Genomic DNA, 18681 nt, shown 5'->3' on the forward strand with positions numbered 1-18681 from the left:
AAGAGTGAAGAGGAACCCATAAAGACACTTTATGGTTTAAAACGTTTAAAGAGTTTACTAGTCAGATCAGGCGAGAGAATTTCCATTGGCCCTCTGGTTCCCAGGCCCAGATTCCAATTACTGGAGCAAATGTGCACTGACCTCTGAATGATCAGGATGCCAAGGGAGTGGTGTTCTACTCCAAGAGCAGATGAGTCATCTGTTCCATGGACCAGATGTGGCAGGTCAAACAAGCACTGCACTGGGAGTCAGGAGAGGTCTGGGTTTGAATCTTGCCTTGGAGACTTCCTTCCTGTACCACCTGGGACAAAGTCACATCAAATGAGGTCATGTATGTAAAAACTTAAAGTCAGGATACAAGTGTTAGCTACTGATTTTTTTGTTTACTTATTGCTAGATGCTGCTGCAAACTTTGTTCCCACTCAGTCCATTCCCCTGGTCACTGCCCTGCTCATGTGACTGCTCTTTAAGTCTTTTCTCCCTCTGCAGCAAACCTTAGTGCCTCCGCACCCCTTGACTGGCTTCCTCACTCCCACTCTAATCTTTACACCTACCTTGGACCTCAATCAAATGACTGATCTCTTGTGCTCTTGCGGTCTCTGCATTTCTTTCAACATGTGCCCCTCCCTCTAGAATAATAGCTCTCTGTCTCTCTCGGTCCCTACCTCTCCTTTTCTCTCACTTCTTCTTCTTCTTTCTCTCCTCCTCTCTCTCCTTCTCCTTCTCCTCCTCCTTCCTCTTCTTTCTCCTCCCCTTCCTCCTCCTCCTCCTCCTTCTTCTTCTTCTTCTTCTCTCTTTCCGTCTCCTCTCCACTTCTCTGTCTCTCTATCTCTGTCTTTCTCTGTTTGTCTCTCCACCTCTTTTTCTCTGTCTCTGTGTATGTGTGTGTGTCCCTCTCCCTGCTTCCCAGCTTTTAAGGCCCTTCTCTTCTCTTCTGAATAGCCCCTGGAAAACTAGTATGATGATAGACTTAGAGATGGAAGTGAGTTTAGAGACCATCATTTCCAAACCCCATATTTTACAGGAGAGGAGACTGACCCCCTGGAATGGGATGGAACTTGGCCAAGGTGATGTGGCTAAGTGATCGGCAGGATTCAGCATAGATGATAGATTTAGAGCTGGGTGCAACCTTAAAAGTCATGTAATCCAACATTCCCATTCTACAGATGAAGAAACTGATATTTAGCCCTAAAGCAGTATGGGCTGCACTGAAAGGCTGTGGGTTCCCCTTCATGGGGACCTTCAGATAGAGGCTGGAAAGCTACTTATCAAGCTGCCATTGATGGGCTTCTTGGTCAGATACAGCTTAGGATGAAATTACTTCACCCCTGAACTGAAATTTCTTTCTCAGAAGTCATCAAGGATCTCTTAATCACCAAATATAATGACCTTTTCTCAATAATAATAACTATCATTTATATAGGGCTTTACAAATATCATCTCATTTAATCCTCACAACGACCCCTTGAGGGACATAGGAATTTGTGTTCCTGTCCTATCTTGATTAATATTCTGTTAGCTCGATGAAGATAGAGACCTGCCTCAATTCTCACACTAAACTGCTAGCTCACTAAAGAGAGAGAGACCCTTTTCACCTCCCCTGCTAAGACTGTCTGCTCTCTGAGGGCAGGCAATGTGCTAGGCATTAGGGATTCAAAGTAAAACAAAATGGTCACTATCCTCTGGGATCTCACAGGCTAGTCTTCCGTCTCCAAATAGTATCCTTATATTCACTCTTAACAAAGAGTGATTGATCTGTGCAAAATATTATAACATCAGAGAAGTTCAAAATAAGAAGGTCCCTCAGACCTTCTGGTCAAGAGTGAACTTAGCCTCCACGGCTGTGCACTAAAAGAGCGTGCTCTTGTCAGACCATTGCACCTTAGAAGATGAAAGCAGACAGTCTGACAAATAGCTCTGGAGAACTGTGATCCATCAAATGCTAGAGAAGAGCAACTCAGTGACCAAGAGGTGTTTGGAAACCTACAGCAGAGACAACGTAATACTAAGAAGAGAGGCAGTGCCCAGCAGAAGAGAAAACAGAGATCAGAGACGACCCTCAGCTGAGAGAGACCCCCACGTGAACGGCCTCCACTGCCAAGGATGCTCCCTGGTCATGTGTGTTCTCCCTGTGTGTACTTTTCGCCACCAGTGGCATGGAAACCCATGAGAGAGTGGGTTTCATATTTTAGGTCAAGCTTGATTCAGGCTGGTCAGGTACTTCAGATTCAGGATTGGAACCATCGTGTGCCCTCTGACATGCACCGTCACCTAGCAATAGCATGGGAAAGATACTCGTTAAGGACACAACACAGATTCAGAAAAATGCAGCCCTCTCCTCTTCACATATCTGGTCAGCTGAGTATATATGGGTTCAAACAGCAGTGGACATCTGTCAAGGCTGAACAGCACTGATTCTTCGTGGGCAATGTCCTCTTTTATGCCCTAACTAGACAGCCCCATCAATGGCTAGAGCCTTCGCACTTTGAACCAATCAAATCTCCCACAACAGCTCCCCTACCTTGACTTATAGAGAAAAAATACCCAATCTGCACAGCAGTAATCCTGGGAGATACTGCTCCTACCTGCTGGTGTCTCTTTTCTTGTTGCTTTTTTTTTAGATCAGAAAGATCGAAGTCAAATATGACCTCAGACATTTACTAGCTTTTAATTAAGCTCTTTTTTTTTCAGACATTTAATGTCCTGACTTACCCTTTGTATGCCTCAGTTTCCTCGTCTATAAAATGGGTATAATAGCAGCACCACCTCCCAGAGTCGTTATGAGGATTAAACAAGAGGATACATCTAAAGCACTTTGCCAACCTTAAAGTGCTGTGTAAATACTAGTTATTGTTATGATCGAAGTAAACCATCTGTAGATCATATAGGCACATAAATACCTTCAAAATTACTGTATACACACCATTCGGTACAAACATACATAGAAAATAAACACAAGGCTATTTTGGCACCAACAGTTGGAAGTACAATCAGGAAAGGCTTCCTCTAGGAGGTGGTTTTGAGCTCAGTTTAATAGGAAACTAGGAATCCTCCTGTGGAAACAAACATTCTCCATTTAGCCAAAGTCTGTTGGAGAAAAGCTTATTCTTGTGAAAGCAATGTGCTAGGACAGAATTTCAATCCTGCCTGAATTCCATTTGCTAAACAGGAAACTCTCTGAACAATAGATTTCCAATGCACATTTATAGCGAAATTTATAGCGAAAGAGAAGATGAAGAAATTCAGCTGCAGCATAAAGGAGGAAAGGACAGTTAGGGTTTTGTAATATTTAATCTAAAGAGAACGATTATAGGGGAACCTTGGAAAGACCTTGTCAAAGGGCCTGACTTCTCAGGGGATTAAGGACACTCCCAAATTTGAATCAGGTCAGCTATTCAAGTGTAACCCCTCACATTAACCCTTCATTGTGGCAACAAGATAGAGGCCTTGGGATGGTAGTCTTCCCCACGAAGAAGCAGGGGTGAGGAAGGGGTACTTTTCTGGCTTAGGGAACTGCCTGAGACTAGAGTTCTTCACCCTTTTTTGTGACTTCTTCAGGCAATCAGGTCAGTCTGGTGAAGCCTAGGGACCCCTTCTTAAAATCATGTTTTAAAATGAATCACATGGGGAAAAGAGGAAGAGGACAAGCATTCATTGTGACTGTTTTTGAGTCCTTTCAGTCATTTCCATTTCTTTGTGACCCCATTTGGGGTTTTCTTGGCAAAGACACTGGAGTGGTTTGCCCTTTCCTTCTCCAGATCATTTTACAGATGAGGAAACTGAGGCAAACAGGATTAAATGACTTGCCCAAGGTCATACAGTTAGTAAGTGTCTGAGGTCAGATTTTAATTCAGGCAGATGAGTCTTCCTTCCTGACTCTATCCACTGGGTAGTTTGGGCTGCCCCCAAACATTTATTAAGTGCCTGGTATTTGCTTTACAATATTGTCTTATTTGATCCTGACAACAACTCTGGGAGGTAGGTGCTATTGTTAAAACCATTTTACAGTTGAGGCAGACAGGTTAAATGACTTTTCCAGGGTCACATGGCTACTTAGTTTCTCATATTGCCTAACTGGATAATCTAGCTGGATGACACAAGTAAACAATTATATTACAATGCAACTATAAAAATATTTTTAACTTTATAATTTTTTTAATCAACAACGATCCACCTAATCCCTCCCACTCCATCCCCTCCCCCTCACCACATTGAGAAATAAAGACAAAATCCTGTTGTAAATATATATTGTCAGACAAAACAAATTTTTTCATTGTTTTTTAAAAAATCTCATTCTGTACTCTGAGTCCATCATTCTTCCATTAAGAGGCAAGCAGACTGTTTTATCATGAGGCCTCTGGTAAAGTCATCTCATTGACCAGAATTTAAACTTGTTTCTCTTAACAATATCGCTGTAATGGTAGAAATTGTCCTGGTTCTGCTCACTTCACATTATATCATTTCATATAAGTCCTCCTAGGTTTCTCTGAAACCACCCTCTTCATCGTTTCTTACAACACCACAGTATTCCATCATATTCATGGCCCATCGCTTGTTCAGTCATTCCGCAGCTAACAGGGCACCTCCTCGGTTTCTAATGCTTTGCCATCAAGTTGGGGAGGAGAGATGGCAACAATTATCAAAATCAAAAATAAAAAAAGTTCATGGATCCCATGTTAAGAACCCCTGATTCTAAGCAAAGTCATAGAAAAAGAAAATTACCTATTGTGTTAAAGAACAGCAGGGCCCATTTGGCTAGACCAGAGTACGTGGAAAGGAGTAAAGAAGAACAAGACTGGGCAAGTAGCTTGAAACCATGTGGCGAGAGGTTCTAAATGCCCAACAGAGTTTCTATTGGATTCTGGGGAGCCAATAGCATTTGTTGACTAAGGGGTAACTTGGCCAGACTTGTGCTCAAGGAAATCATTTTGACAGCTGAGCAGAGGATGGATTAGTGTGAAGATGAATTAGGAAGCTGTAATGCTCTATTATTATAATATAAAACTAAGTCCTGATTAGTGAGGATAAGGAATTTCCAGAAGAGGTTACTTGTATCCAAATTTGCACTATAAGAAGTCATAATTATGTGAATTGTGGTCATTGATTGGAGGACAATGGACATATAGGGTAGAAATGCCACTTCAGGAGATTTGTTATTTGTAGGTATCAGGACCTAGGTGTGGTCCACACTGGAAGTGAGGATAGTCTGAACTAGGCTGGTAGTTGTGAGAATGGAGAGAAAGGGACAAATGGAAGAGAATTGCTGGGATAGAACTGGCAAGATTCGGCAACGGATTGGTTTGGGGAGAGAGGGGGATTGAGTGAGGAGTCAAGGATGTCACCAAGATAGTGAACCTGGATGACCCTTCCACTTACGTGAGCTCACAGAGACCTGGCTCTCTCCATAGCCCTGGCCATCCTTGCCAGTACTAGGCACTCCTTCTTTCAAGGCTCCGGACCTCCCCGGACAGGGTTGAGTCAACACAGGCCTTGATCTACATTCCTGGTCCAGCCTCTCCCTCTGTTGACATCATAGCCACCTCTCTCATAAGTTTCCCAGGTCCGAGTCCTCCTTGGGCTCCCAGTCTCCTTTCATAAGCATTTCATTACCTAACTCACAGACTTTCTCTCCACCCCTACCCCTGCCCTCATACTTAGGGATCTGACCATAATTCCAAGCACCCTGGCCTCCTACTTTATCAGTCTCCTCAGCTTTCCAGACCTGTATCTTCAGATACCTCAGATACCTACAGGGATGGCCATACCTTGACTCTGGCCACTACCCATAGCTATGTTATTGCCATGATATAAAACTTTGAAAATACCCTTTTTGGTCATGATTTCCTGTCTTGCCATCTCTCTTGACTCACTCCTATTCTTCAACCTGACTGTACCTTCTCATCCTCCAGCCATCAGTCTATCACACTTGATTTGACCTCAGTACATCACTCCCTCCATCCCTCCCCTCTTACCATTGGGCATGTAGGATGGAGAGACCTTTCCTTCTGACTCCAAAGTAGAAGCAGATATTCTAGGACTCCTTCCTATCTGCCATGAGGATACTTTTATCTTGCTGCTGAGATATACTAAAAAGACAATCTCTGCCCTTCCAGCCTCTCCTTTCTATGTCCTGGAAGTGTAAGAACTGTTTTCTGAGCTCCTGAGGGCCCTTGGGAAATGCCCTTCCACTACCAGACTGCCAGACATGGCCCCCTAGGAAAGCCTTTTTCTAGGATGGGGGCACCTTCTGTTCAGGTCACCTTCCTTTCTATGCAGGGCCTTGCGGGCATCTGGAAGCATGATATGACCTAATTGGGTGATTGTGGCAGCAGAAACTTCAGTAACTGAGACAGAGACCCCACAGGGAGAGTCACCCACAGAGAAAAGAGACCACCCAAAGAAAAGAGCCTCCTAGGCACTGGCAGGCTATACTCAGTGGAGGGGACATGTAAAAGAAATACTCAATGGCCCTGTCACAAAGCTCCCAATGAGACCTGTGCACTAACTAGCCTCTCAGCTGATTGTAATCATCCTATGATTCATTATATCCTTCTGTTACCGCCCTTTTTGGGAACAAAACTGCCTATTTCATACCTGATTCACAGCTGAACTTGGTGTGCCTTTTTATTTCCTCTCCCCTGATGAGGAAGAGCAGACCCCTTAGACCAGAGCCAAAAACAGAATTGTCCCTCAGGAACTGGAAGCCTGGTACTCCTACTGATGAGGCAGGCATCTCCTGAGTAAACTTTAGGGGCAGGTCAAATTCACCAGCCCCTGTGGCTTCAGCCTGGAGGAGACTGGACAGCTGCTGGGTCACAGAGACTTAGGTTTTTCCTCAAAAGTAACCAACCCGACCTTGGGTGGGTAAATTGATTATTGTTTCTAAGCTTATAGACCAGGGAACCTTCACCTTTTCGGGGTCAGTGCTCCCCTTGGCAGTCAGTCTGGTGAAACTTCTGGACACTTTCTCAAAATCATGTTTTTAAATGCATGAAGTAAAATATATAGAGAATTACAGGTACATATTTGTATATATACAAATACAAAATATATATAGAATTACAAACCAACTTTATTGAAATACAGTTATCAAAACATTTTTAAAACAAATTCATGGCTAGTTTTTGTGAAGGATTCATAGGTGTAGCCTGTCACTGTTCCAAGCCGAGATAAACAATTCATGAGTTTTTGCTGGGCAGAGTTAATGCTCTGAGGTTGGGGCGGGGGAGGAGGAGTATGATTTTACAAATTGGTTTTACAGACTGATGTTACAAATTGGTATTACAAATTGATGTTACAAATATAGATCCCAACCACCCCATCACTTTCAGTCATGTCTGACTCTCCATGACCCCATTTGGGATTTTCTTAGTAAAGATACTGGAGTGGTTTGCCATTTCCTTCTCTGGCTCATTTTATAGATGAGGAAACTGAGGTACATGGGGTGAAGTGACTTGTCCAGGGCCACACATTTAGTGTCTGAGGCCTGATTTGAACTCAGGTCTTCCTGACTCCAGGCCCAACACTCTATCCACTGGGCCACTTATCTTTCCAGGAAGGTGTTTGATAAACCTACAAGTGCCCTAGGAATATGTTGTTGTTATTGTTGCTGTTGTTGCTATTGTTACTAATAAATTACATCTCATATGAGATGATTATTGTAAACCTCAAAGTGTTTTAGGTGTCCAGGATGATTATTATCGTGCTCTCTGGAGAAGCCAGGAGAGAGGCTGGACCCCACCTAGCATATGAGACAGAAATCCATGGGAAGGGTGATATAATCTTAGAAGCACCAAGGGATCTTTTATAAACTCTCCCAGGATGACCAGAGAAGGATTTATTCTTACTTAAAATGTGTTAGTCATGGAGAACTGTTTAAAGATGAAAGGGGCAGGTCAGAGTTTGTGACTCCCAGAAAGACTTCTCTGGAGCCAAAATCCAGTGGAAATCTTAGTTCAAGGGAATGGCTTCAGAGTGGAGATATTGTTGTCTGGAATCGTATTGGAGCTGTACAAAGAGATCCTTGGATCATAAGGGACCTTACAGGGCACTGAGTCCAACATGGTCAAACTGGCAGAGGGAGGATTCAAACCCAGGTCTTCCCAACTCTAAACTCAGCACACTGTCCTCTACACCACCTGACTCTCTGTCTCTCGCTATGTCAGGTAAATTCTAGAAATGGCCCCTCTGCAAAACAGGTTCTGGGGCAGTTAGGTGGCACAGTGAGTAAAGTGCTGGCCCCAGAGTCAGAAGGACCTGAGTTCGGTTCTGGCTTCAGGCACTTAACACCCACACAAAGAAACTAGCCAAAGAAACTTGGGCAAGTTACTTAACCCCAATTTCCCTACAAAAAAATTTTTTAAAAAAGGAAAAAAAAACAGGTTCCAACTTCTGGTTGCTGTAGAGATCAGCACCCAAGATGACACAGGAGGAATTGTTACCATCTGCTGGGAGAGGTGGAGAGAGAGTGGCTGCAGGTGCCACATCCTGGCCATGTCTAAGAGGTCCTTTATGCCTGCTGGGAGCCCTTCCTATTGCATAATCGAAGGCTATTTACTGAGGCTTCTAAGGCCTTTGGCAGAGAGTTGCTGGTTGGCAAATAGCAGCATTTTCCACGACCTCTGATAAGAGCTCCATTTGTTTTCTTTGACCTGTAAATAAACTTTTTCTTCCTTGAGCTCAGTGAGCCATGTACTTTGCCAGGGGTGTTGGTGATAATGTACTTGTCAGCGTAAAAGAGTAAACTTACCAGATTCCTGGGGTGGTGGCAAAAGGCTCAAGATGGTGTAATGTAATGCCAAAAGAAAGGCAACTTCCCAAGGTTCAGAATACCAGCATAGGTGCTCTCTATTTTATTCAGTAACAAACCCAGAACAGAGAAGATCAAAACATGACATCATTTCAAAATACAGCATTTACTAAGTGTGATTAAATAATCTCCAAGTACTACCCCACCCCAGGACCTTCCAATCATTCAATCAATTACAAAGTCCCTGTTCTAAATACTACTCCACCCCTAAGCTATACCTTAATTAAGTCCACCACAAAACCCCTCTTCTCAAATGGAGATTAGTTTCCAAACATAGGTAAAGTACCTTCATTTGTCAGTCACAGAGCACAATAAGGTCAAAAGTTCCCCACCCCCAGGATCACAATTGAATCTACCCCAGAGTTACATCAAGTTTAAACACAGCACTTAATACCCAAATGGAGGTCTTTTCTTCATCTTGACACAAGGCAAGTTCTCAGCAATCTTAGTTCCTGGGGAGACAAGGCTTAGCAAGGCCATAAGATACATTGCCAGTCCCTTCATGAATTTATCCTCTGTCTGTAGAACAGTCCTAGAACCCCTGAACACATTAGCAAAGCCCTCTCCCAGGATTTCTGTAAACATACAACAAGAAAATCCTTCTTCAGGGCTTCTGAACCAACAGAAAGGCTCCCAGACCCCTGCAACAACAGCACTGTCCTTCACCAGTGGACAGTATTCATTCTGTCTGCAGGACAGTCTCCAGACCCCTGCAACAACAGTACTGTCCCTCACCAGTGGACAGTATTCACTCTCTGTCTGCAGGACAGTCTCAGGGCTTCTTAGCGAACAGCCAGGTTCCAGGACTTCTTCAACAAAAGGACTGTCTTTCACCAGTGGACAAATCTGGCAAAACAACATCAAAACAGACAGACAAAGTACCAGCAAAACAGCCATGTCTCCTCAGTCCTTGGCAGCTCAGGGGGCAGGTCTCAAAAGTCCAGGGCAATTCAAAGAGGCCACCAGCAATTCTCTTAGTCTCTCTCTCTCCACGAGGTGCTGCTTCCCAAAAAAATCTTCCGCCTCTCTCTAGTGTCTCTCCAAATCTACATCACCAGCTCCTCCCAGTTCAGGACTTTCTTTTCACATCAACAAGCCCATCCCACAGGTGGGATTAACAAACTCTGGGTTTTAACACAATCAATTTGAAAACCAAGCCAATACAGGGGAATCTTTAGTTGCCATTACTATCACAGATGGGCAAAATCTCCCAGAGCACAACTGGGCCCTTTGTGTCCTATGAGAACCTTTTACAAGATGAGTAGTTTAGAAACCTATCATTGATCAATCAACAAGCATAAAGTGCCTTGCCCTGTGCTAGGTGAGGAAGATAGGAAGACAAACATCAAACAGCCTCAAGAAGCTGATATCCTGTGGGTGGAGTTCATATGTACACAAATAATTATATGAGAAATAAGGACAAGGTATTGATAGGGCATGGACAGTGGTAGCTGGAAGGACCAGAGATGTCTTTCTGTGTAGAAGCTGATGTCTGAGCTGTCTTGAAGGAGCTAGAGATTTGAAAAGGCAGAAGAGAGGAAGGAACACATTGTAGCCATGGGGGGAGTGGGGGAAGTCACTGCAAGCTTTATAAAGACTGATTTGGAAGGACACAGAAAGCAAGGCACTTATTACAGTAGTCCAGATGGATAGTCATGGGGGCCTGAACTAGTATGGTGGTGTGGGAATAGAGGTCAGGGATTCAGGAAATGCTGCAGAGAGGTTTCTTGGGGGACCATTTTAAAGTTTGTGACAGGGAAGGAAAGACAGGCCAGCACTAGCTGGCTAGGAACCCTAGGTTTTAGGAGAGTAAATTTCGAAGAGTTTAGAGAAAAAATAAATAGGATCCCAAGGCCTAAAAATCTGCAGGGAAAGTCAGCCCAGGAGGGATAGGCCACCCTCAAAAATGAAATTCTAAAGAAACAAAAGAATGTGATTATGATGAGAAGGATAATAGGGATTTGTCTGAAGGTACCAGTGTGGATGCATAGAGAATTCACCAACCAAATTCCAAAGACATGTTGAGAGGATGAAAATAAGGGCAGGTAATGGGGAATAACTATAAAGTCAAGTAACTTTCCATAGGAATGGTGTCAGGAGTGCTAAAATCCAACGCATACCAGAGCCCACAAGGAAGCCCATGGCAACAAGAGATTGGGTTTTTGGTTTTTTTAGTTAAACTGATGAGAACCTAAGCATCAAATATGGGATAGAACCAGGGAGACAGATTTGGGGGGACGGGGTTGGAGTGATAAGAACTGATGACAAAGTGAAAGCAGAACTGCCCATTCTTTGATTTCCTTTTTCTCAGAAGAGGTGAAGGACCTCTGCACTGGAAACAACAGAAAAGTGGCTAATGGGGAGTGAAACTTGAGACTGGGAGATAGAAAGCTAGTTGAATTCAAGTCATCCTCCCATTTTGAAAATCAATTGATCTGGGGTGGCTAGGTAGCTCAGTGAATAGAGCATGGGCCCTGGAGTCAGGAGGACCTGAGTTCAAATCCGTCCTCAGACACTTAGCACAAAAACTAGCTGTGTGACCTTGGGCAAGTCACTTAACCCCAATTGCCCCTCCAAAAAGCAAAAAAAAAAAAAAAAAGGAAAATCAATTGATCAACCAATCAATAACACTGATTAAGCACCTACTATGGGCTAGGCACTGTGCTAAATGCTAGGGTTTCGAAAAGGAAGAAAAAACCGTCCCTGCCCTCAAGGAGCTTACAGTCTAAAAGCGGAGGGCATACAAACAAATATATACAAAGCAAGCTATATACAGGAGAAATAGGAGATAATTAACAGAGGGGAAGTTTCCCGTAGAAGGTGAGATTTTAGCTGGGACTTAAAGGAAGTCTGGGGTCAAGTGGAGGAGGTGCTGAAAGAAGGAGCAGATGGGATTGCTGAGCCAATGTCAGCGATCTCTAAAGAGCTGGATGGAGAATGAAGAGCACAAACCTTCAACTGGTGAGCTTGGTTTTGATTCCTGGAAAAATTATATAGAAATAATGATAACAGTTAGTCATCTACATAGTGCTTTAAGTTTGCAAAGCCCTTTACAACGATTTGATTCACAACATCCTGGTGAGGTAGGTGTTGCTATTACATTTTACAGAGGAGGAAACTGAGGCAGAGGTTGTCCATCAATAAACACTGATAATATCAGTGTTTATTGATCACTAGATAAAAGGGGATATGGGGGGTGGGAAGGTGTAAGGAGACTGGAAAGGTGGAGGTGGGAGCACTTTATTGAAGACTTTAGCACTAAACAGAGAATTTTGCATTTGATCCTGGAGCACTGGAGTTTATTGAGCAAGGGGGTGACATGGTCATGGTTGGGCCTGCATTTAGAATGACTTGTCCAGGACCATACAACTTGTCTGAAGCGTGACTCAGAACAAAGATTTGACTCCAAGTCCCTGCTCTATCTGCTGTACCATCTCTAGAAAAGGAAGCAGCTATTTCAAGGAACAAGAGGGGGCTTCGTCAAAACCAGGTCTCATCAAACTAACCTCATTTTTGGTTTTGGATGGGACAGATGAAAGGAATGCTACAGATGCACCTTTTTTAGATTTTAGCAAGTCATTTGATGAACTCTGATATCAGATGTGGAAAAGATATGGGCTAGATAATAGGTGGGTTTGACACAAGTGAAATTGGCAGATTCAAAAATAATGACTTAATGTCATCTTGAAAGGTGTCCAGTAGAATGCCCTAGAGTCTGTATTTGACCCTATGCTATTTAACAATTTTTGTCAACTTAGATAAAGGTATAGGGAGCATGCTTACCAATTTACAGTTGACACCAAGCTGAAGGGAAACTTAACATGTTGGATTCAGCATCGTCTTTTTTTTTCCTAAATTCAATTTGCTTTATTTTCAATTTCAAATTCTCTCCTTTCTCTTCCCCTTTCCCCACCCATTGAGAAGACAAGAAAAACAAAACCCAATAAAATATTTATAGATATGTAAAACAAATTTCTACATAAGTTATGTTTCCCCACCCAGAAAAAGAAAGAAAGGGAAGAAAATATGCTCCAGTCTGCACTCTGAATGCATTACCTCTCTGTCAAGATAGGGTAGCATGTTTCATCATGAGGCATTGACCAGTTATTACATCTTTTAATGTTGATTTGCTTTACAATATTAGTGTCACTGTATACATTATTCTACTGTCTCTGCTCACTTCACTTTGCATCAGTTCAAAGAAGTCTTCCCAGGTTTTTCTGAAACCATTCTCTTCATTTCTTACAGCACAACAGTATTTCATTATATTCACATACATAACATTTGGTTAGCCATTCCTCAATTGATGGGTGTCCTCTGAGTTTCCAATTCTTTGCAACCACAAAAAGTTGCTGTAAGTCTTTTTGTATTTATGTGTCCTTTTCCTCTTTCTTTGATCTCTTTGGGCACAGACCTAGTAGCAGAATTGCTACTATGATTCTTTTGTGAAGTCAAACTATGCTGTCTTTTGCCTCATTTCTTACCTAGCCTTTATCACTGAATGGGTGCTGCCTCCGATAAACTGAGACCTGGGAAAGATCGTAGTTTAAAGAGACCACGGTCTCCCACTGCATCAGGGGCCATCACCAGTTGTCCTGACCTATGTCTTGCCACTGGACTCACTTAAGGAGAGAGTGAGGCTGCTGACTTTGCATAGCTCTGCCTCACTTAAGTCCAGTTCACTTGCAAGTCAAGACATCACCCTGCTGATGTCACTGACCCCTCTTTAAGAGAGGACAAACAATACTGAGTCAAAGGATATGCACAGTTGAGTAGCTGTTTGGATATATCCCAAAATGCTCTCCAGAACAGCTGGACGAGATCACACGGTCACCAAGAGGGAGGTAGCGTGTACAGCTCTGTTCTTCCTCCCCATCTCCTATATCCCTGTGTTCCTTCGGGTCTCCATTACAAACCTCCCTTCTATGAGAAGCCTGTTCTGGACCCACTTCATGCTGGTGCCTTCCTTCTGAGACAAACTCCACTGTATCCTGTACAGATCTTGTGTGTACTTGGAGTTTCCTTCATTAGACTTAGCTCCTTGATGAGAGGGACCGGTTTTTTGTTTGTTTTGCCTTATTTCCAGTGCTTCCACTGTTCCTAGCACACAGAAGTCGCCTCTTGACTTGGCTCAGACAGAGGATGGCTGGAGTGTCAGACCCAAAAGGTGGGGTCACATAAGGTAGACACTTAATAAATGCTTACTGTTTGATTACTTCAGAGCTGGCGAATTGGGTTGTTTATAAACAGGTTAGGCTGGAGCTGCTAGGTGTCATTATCTTTATCTCTCCTCCTAATTTGGGGCTTATTTTGATCTTTGCTTAAAGATTTGACTGCATTAGACATTAGGTTCTGGTACTGCAATGATTCTGCACCAGCAGTGATCATCTCCATCCCATCTGATCCCCCTAGAAACAGCAGCTCCAGTCAGGTAGGAGGGGGCTCTGAAACCTGCCTATAGCCAGATAGGGGAAAGGGAAGCCTAGTCTTGAAGGCAGGTTCAAGAGAGTCCCTGGTAGCAGCTGAGGCAGAGGATGCCACCCTGATCCTAGAGGCACTGGCCCTCCCCCTGGTTAATCCCAGCCCTACCCCTGCACCCCTGCAAATGCATACTGACCTTCCCCTTAGGCCTGCTGTCCTCCTGGGGTTAACCAATATAGCCAGCCCTCTTCAGGAGGAAGGCCTTCTCAAATCCTCCCTGATCTCTTGTCCCGCAGCAGTCCTGGCAGGGAGGGAGGGCAGAGAAGTTGGCGATGTTTATGCTTGTTTTACCACTTGGCCTCTGGCAAAGGGGACGTTCTTAGCTTCATAACTCCAGAGCAAGAAAGAACCTCAGAAATCACGTAGTCCAGTCCCTTTCTTTTACAAATAAGGAAACTGAGGCCCAGGGAGGTTTCAAAGGTCACGCAGCTTTTGAGCCCAGATCTTTGGATTCCCAAGCCAGGGAGGGCTCTTTTTGCTGTATCCTACCTTCTCCTCAGGGTTCCACAGAGCTGGGATTAGAATCCAGGTCTCCCAACTCTCAATCTTGCATTCTCCTCACTACACCGTTTTCTCAGTATAATTCCTAGCTTACATGGGATGCAGAGAAGCTAAAGGGACAGTTGCCTGAGTAACCTGGGCCTCATGCATTCAGTCTGTAGCTGCCCCTGACCACTCTTTCCCAACCTCCTTCCTTCCTACGTTGACTGGCTTCTTCCCTGGCATTAAAAGCCCTCACCCAGGAAGCCAGGTGTTGCAGTGGATACAGTCAGGTCTTCCAGACCTGGGTTTTGTATCTGACCCTTACTAGCTATGTGCCACTTGATTTCTATGTGCCTCAATCTCCTCATCTGCAAAATGGGCATAATAATAGCACCTACTTCCCAGGGTTGTTGTGAAAACCGAGATGTTTGTAAAGTTCTTTGAAATATTAATGTGCTATATAATAATAATAACCATAGCAGCAACAATAATAACTAACATTTTTATAGCATCTCCTATGTGCCAGGCATCGGACTAAGTGCTTTACAAATATATGTCCTTTGAGCCTCACAACAACCCTGGGAGGAAGGTGCTATTATTGTTCCCATTTTACAGTTGGGGAAACTGAGGCAGACAGGTTGACTTGCCCAAGGTCACAGTAAGTGCTAGCAATTAATTGAATATTTGAGGAGGAACAGAATATTAATACCTGGGGAGATCAGGAAAAGCTTTTGGAAGGAGGAAGCACCTTAAAGAAAGACAAGTATTTTGAAAGGTGAATATGAGGAAATGCATTCCAGACCAGAGGAAGGGCTTGTACTGACGCCTGGAGGCAGGAGTTGGAATGTTGGGGCTGGAAACAATCCCTAGTTCCGGTTTGGCTGGAAAGTAGAGTTTGTGAAGGGGAGTGATGGGCCATGAGACTAGATCGGTTGACTGGAGCCAAGCCCTAAATGGCCTTAGACACCAGGCTGAGGTGTGTGTCTGGTCCTGGAGGCGATGTGGAACGCCTGGTGGCTCCTGAGCTGGGGAGTGCCATCGTCTGAAGGGCAAAGCAGCTTGGGGAGGAAGGATTGGTGTGGGGAGAGGAGTGGAGACAAGGAAACCAGCTGGGAGGCCATTGAGATTGTCCAGTTGAGAAGTGATAAGGACCTGAACTAGGGTGGTGAGTGGAGAGGAGACTGTGATGAGCATCAAAGAGAAGTTCCTTACCAAACAAGACGACTTCTTCCATTGCTGGACAGCTCTGATTGCTAGAACATGTTTCCTTCTCTTGAGCCCACATCTGGCTCACTGTGACTTTCCCCCACCTGGTCCTCACTCTGCCCTTGCCTGAGCCTCAGCGGTGATGTTCACAGCCACAGGGGTTAGGTAGCACAGTGGCTAAAGCATCAGGCCTGGATTCCAGAAGACTCATCTTCCTGAGTTCAAATCTGACCTCAGACACTTACTCGCTGGGAGACCCTGGGCAAGACTCTGTTGGCCTCAGTTTCCTCATTTGTAAAGTGAGCTGGAGAAGGAAATGGCAAAATCACTCCTGTATCCTTGCCAAGAAAACCCCAAATGGGGTCACGGAGAAAACTGAAAAGTGACTCAACAACAGCCTCTGAGCCCAGAATCACAGCTCCTTCCACAATATCCCACTGCTTTCTCTATTCGGGTATAACCTGAGTGGGATGGTCAGTGCTTTTCCCACAGTGGCATTGTTTAGTGAACTCTGACAGGTCTTATATGTGTTCAGCCGGTAGAAACCTCAGAACCAAGCAGGAATAAGTGGCTAGAATAGGGAGTCCCCTCCCCCTACTGGTTCTACCCCAGGAGAGCATCTTTCCTGTTCCCTCTCCAGCAAAGGTTTGGGGCTATGTGAAGTCTTAAGGGATCTCTGGCTCCCAGCTGCAAGGAGCTGTCCCAGGTTCTAGAATGTCTCCTTTCATAGAGCTTGTGTCTGGCCATCCCTCCCCTCCCGATTTGGCTTTGTCTTAAATAGTTAATCTGAGAGCACCTCTCTTGTCATTCTCCCAGATGTCAGAGTTGCTAGTTATCCCTCTGCCCCCGTCAGCCCACCCAGGAAGCCTCAGTCTATAGATGAGGGATGAAGAAAGACCCCCAGAGGCCATACAGTCTAATCCCCTCCTTTCAGAAATAAGGAAACAGCTCCAGAGAGGTTATGAGTTTCAGAAGCACTTACCTAGATCCTTCGACTGAGGGCAGCCACTGTTTCCTGTTTGTCTCTTAACCCTTGGAGCCTGGCACAGGTGTGGAATCTATTGTTGCTTGATGGATAGATCCAAGATCGTTTAGACAAACCATTTTGAAATCCTCAAAGAATTGTAAGCAATGTAGCTATCACGGGGGTTATCTCATTCCCACCAGCCCATGCTGCCTTCTTAGAACAGAGAAGGGTTTATAACAGAAACTATATTGAAAAATGTGTGTGTATGTGGTCATGAACTTTAGGTTTAGAATCCTTGATCCAATTCCCTCATTTTACAGAGACATAAACTGAGGCTAAGGGAAGGAAAGGGACCTGAACAAGCAGATGTCCAGAGTTTCAGTGCAGTTTAATTTAGTTCAATAGATAGGAAGGGCCTACTGTGTGCTCTGCTCTCTGCCTCCGGGCAAATAACCAGGGCAATCTTGCCAAACAGCAAGTAAAATGGGAAGCTGTAATTTGTTCAGAGGCATCTTTGGCAGGAAAACAAATAAAAAAGCCTAGAGGCATTTGACCCATTTCCATCGGAAGCCAGTGCCTGCTCCCCTGCCTGGCGTATAAGAAGCCAGGCAGAGACAGTTACCCCCTCCCTGCTTCCCAGAGGCAGCCCTTTCAATGAGCAATAAATGCCAGTTGCTTAAATGGCTTATGAAGGGGACTAGCCTTCTCCTGTCAGACTGTTAGCCTCCCAACTCTCTTGTCTCAGTCTGGCATTACTCCCTCTGCTCTCCTTGGGATCCCCAGGTACGATCCTTGGGGCTTGGGGGCTTCAGAGGATGAGGATGATTCAGGAACTAAAGGCAAAGGCCAAGAGGGGTTGGGGCCCTAGGGGGACCCCTGGGCAACCTTGAAGAGCCAGTCCAAGCTCATGTCCTGTCCCTTCTCTTTCTGGGCCTTTCTCTCCATTCTCTGTGCCCTATGTTTTCATCTCTAGTGGCTGAAGACACTCTAGTCCTGTTTTCCCAATGAGCTGTTCTCAATAAAGGTGTTAATATGAGTCCACTGTCTCCTTCCTGCATTTCTCTTGATGTCAGGGCTCCTTACCTACCTAGAATCCTTTCTACTTCCTCATCTGTGTGCAGGCTGGTTCCTCTGAAGTAGGATGTAAGCTCCTCCAGGACAGGGGCTGTTTGGGGCTCTGTCTTGAATCTCTAGCACCAAGTATTTGCCCTTGTTTCTAGGGGAAGTGGAGTCCCATGTTTTCATGTGAGTAGGGATCTCCCTTCATGAAAACTCCCTTCACGGATGCAGACCAGTAACTAATCTTCGATTTATTTTTATTTCTTAAAAATAACTACTTTTTCAGTTCCTCTTTAAATACTTGTTAAATCTAGAAGTTGACCAAAAACCAAATGAGTATTTCATATACAAAGCAGAATGGGAAAGGAAGACAACAGATGAAACCACAGATGTGAATTATGAAGTTTGCTTTGCTCTTCAAGTATATAATAAATTCAACTTTCATCTCCCCAAAACTGCCTGGCTTGTCTGTCAGTAACTGATACTTACCACCAGTTACTGGGAACTCTGGGAGCAACTTGCCCATGACCTCATGACTGCTTCATATCAGAGGCTCAGAATTTTAACCCAGTTCTTCTGGAACCCAAAGGTGGCCCTCTGGTCCATCACGCCATGCTTTCTCTCACATAGTAGGCAATTAATAAGTGTCCACCATATTTAAGTTTGGAGGGAAATT

At 44.3% G+C, this 18681-nt stretch overlaps 1 protein-coding gene across 1 annotated transcript in view; it reads right to left on the minus strand.

The window, feature by feature from the left end:
* Positions 1-5485, minus strand: part of LOC138164982 (zinc finger FYVE domain-containing protein 9-like) — a 219442-nt gene extending 213957 nt beyond the window's left edge. Inside the window, exons 1-2 of the mRNA XM_069093001.1 lie at positions 5377-5485; positions 142-301 (exon numbers count right to left, since the gene is read on the minus strand). The gene's annotated coding sequence lies outside the window, so the exon portion shown is untranslated. The remainder of the gene's footprint in view (positions 1-141; positions 302-5376) is intronic.
* Positions 5486-18681: the final 13196 nt, after the last annotated feature.

The sequence above is a fragment of the Petaurus breviceps genome, unplaced genomic scaffold (assembly GCF_028583685.1).
Source record: "Petaurus breviceps papuanus isolate PSGF00001 unplaced genomic scaffold, PetGlider_PUasm1.0 207, whole genome shotgun sequence".
NCBI classification, from domain to species: domain Eukaryota; kingdom Metazoa; phylum Chordata; class Mammalia; order Diprotodontia; family Petauridae; genus Petaurus; species Petaurus breviceps.